The 2,311-nt window shown below is 33.6% G+C and overlaps 1 long non-coding RNA gene across 1 annotated transcript; it reads right to left on the bottom strand.

Annotated features, from left to right (window-relative positions):
- Positions 1-725: 725 nt before the first annotated feature.
- Positions 726-2,034, bottom strand: LOC136814315 (uncharacterized). The gene is made up of 4 exons (XR_010847619.1): positions 1,904-2,034; positions 1,589-1,771; positions 1,355-1,451; positions 726-867 (listed from the first exon to the last, which is right to left on the bottom strand). It is a non-coding gene; the product is annotated as an uncharacterized lncRNA (long non-coding RNA).
- Positions 2,035-2,311: the final 277 nt, after the last annotated feature.

The following is a 2,311-nucleotide window of genomic DNA, read 5'->3' as shown; positions in this document are numbered from 1 at the left end:
TATATGGCGATGAAAGTTTGACTTCAAATCTAAATAAATCTATTCTTTGTTCTGTTGTTGAATTTCTTAACGAAACTGGAAGGTTTAGCGGTGCTTTATTTTAGGCTTTTACCTAACAACTGTAGCTTCCTTCTCCAAGATTTTTTCTTTTTATTTTCTTTATTTACTTATTTATTTATTTTTTACATAGTCTAGTACCTCTGGCGATATAACGTTAGTTCCTAGCGGGGGGAGGAACTATATTTTATGTTTAAGTAATGTTTTGTAATATATGTTCGTAGTGTGCACGTGTCTTTGTTTCAATAAAGAAAAAAAAAAAAAAAAAAAAAAAAATCCGAAATCGGGTAGTATATCATTTCGGGTTTCACTTTCGTTTTTGGAGTTGTTCGCGAGAGTTTGCGTCATCTCAGATCTTAGCTTTTAATCAAAGAGAAAGTTAAATCACGAGAGGACGCAAATTACTATTTACATGCTTTTCATTATAAAATAACTATAACGTGCTTAACTTCAACATTGGCTCGACGTATTCGTGCGACAGAGAAAATCCTGAATTATACAGAGTGAGGCTAAATTGTTAACTTTGGGTGATAAACCTAGTTCTCGGACACTTAAAAAAAGAAGGGCTCGATGGTAAACCAAGAGATGATTGGAACAATATTCTGAAGAAAAAAGTACGAATCTGCACCAGGCAGTTCTTTGAACAAGAGAGAAAACGGAAAAACGAATAAGTTGTAAATAACTGGTTATTCTTTCTTTGTAAACTATCATAAAGAACTATCATTAGTCTATTTGCGAGGTCTTTTTCTGAGACTTGGGCATTTTTCGCAGACCTAATATTCCTCTTCGTGTTGCAGCTTGACGCAATCCCTGTGCAAATAAATCGATTATCAATTTTATCATCATAGTACGAAGATTGGAAAACAGTACAACGACCTCAAATTAGTATAGCGAAACTAAAGATTTTAACGAGGAAAGGAATTTTGTGTCAAAATTTGCTAAAGATTCTTAATTTGATTTTGTTTTGTTTTCTGGCTTTTTCAAAATTTGACTTCAAAAACTTAACTTGAGAGCAACTGAACCGAAAAGTCTGAAAATTATAAACCAAGTTTCAATTTAGTCATCAAGCCATCAAGCCCTCATATTTTTGGGTTACACGTTTTTTTCTTTTTAAGAAACACACTTCAGTTTTAAGAAACACGAGGCTCAGAATCCCTAAAAACTAAGAAACATGCTGAGGCTGGTTATGTCAAAAAGTTCAGAAACATTATGGCTCAAAAGGCCCATTTCTTAAGGTTGCTTGGTAAAACTAGTTTCTTAAGAAAAATGTGTACCCAGTATAATGCTTTTAACTTACATGTGATACCAGACGTTGCATAAATCACATTCAATCATTCCAATATATTTGTTGGATTCACATATTGGACAGCTCCATGACTCGGAGAGATCAACAACTGAAAATGGATATGGATAGTTTTAACATTTGAATTTCGGGAAAAGTCGCCTCATTCCTAGTGCTCCCGGGGTTGGAATGCATTTCATGTGTTCAGAGAAAACGAGGTACTTTCATGAATAGAATTATTAATCGTACCTTTCTCCAATACTTTTATCCAAGCATCAGCAGAGAGTAAATCTTTTATCGATTTGATGTCATCTTCACTCAACAGAATAATCTCATTAAGTGGGTGTTGTTCATCAATGAGAATTCGATCGCTAATAACAGGCAAGGTCTTCAAATCGTTTACACCAAAATAACCAAGGACTATCTTTTGAACTAAAACAAAAACGACAAGAAATAAGAACGATGCTTATTTGATTTTGATGGATGTGCAATGATTTTTAAAATTGACCTGATTAAAAGTAATTGAAATTTTGTCCTTACGGGGAATATTGTTTTAATGAATACCTTTGCTTAATTTGATTGCATTTTTTTTGTTTTCGAGCTGCCTTCCTTGTGAGATGTGCTAGCTGTAAAGAAAAATGAAATGTGCAATAAAATCGCAGTATAACACTTTACTTACTGGGATTGCAACGTTGTGAACGTTCTAAAAGCGTCGAAACAACGTTGTGTGAATGACATGACTTCTTACACCTACATTGATAAATAGTCAAATTTTTCACGAATGGACTTGCAGCCTACTGTTCTTTTTATCACTTGTCGCGAATAGTTTCACAAAGAGCCCCCTTAATACTCCAAATTACTTGTTTTTGGTGTTAAATAATAATAATTTAAGAATATTTACTTACATTGATCTTTGAAGTATCTCAAGCTTTTTTTTGGCGGTTTGCTACTTTCCCCTTCTTCTGAGCTTGA

Source organism: Clytia hemisphaerica, unplaced genomic scaffold, assembly GCF_902728285.1.
Source record: "Clytia hemisphaerica strain Z4C2 unplaced genomic scaffold, Clytia hemisphaerica genome assembly, whole genome shotgun sequence".
Classification (NCBI taxonomy): domain Eukaryota; kingdom Metazoa; phylum Cnidaria; class Hydrozoa; order Leptothecata; family Clytiidae; genus Clytia; species Clytia hemisphaerica.
The sequence above is the reverse complement of the archived record's forward strand: the minus strand, read 5'-3'. Positions and strand labels throughout refer to the sequence as shown.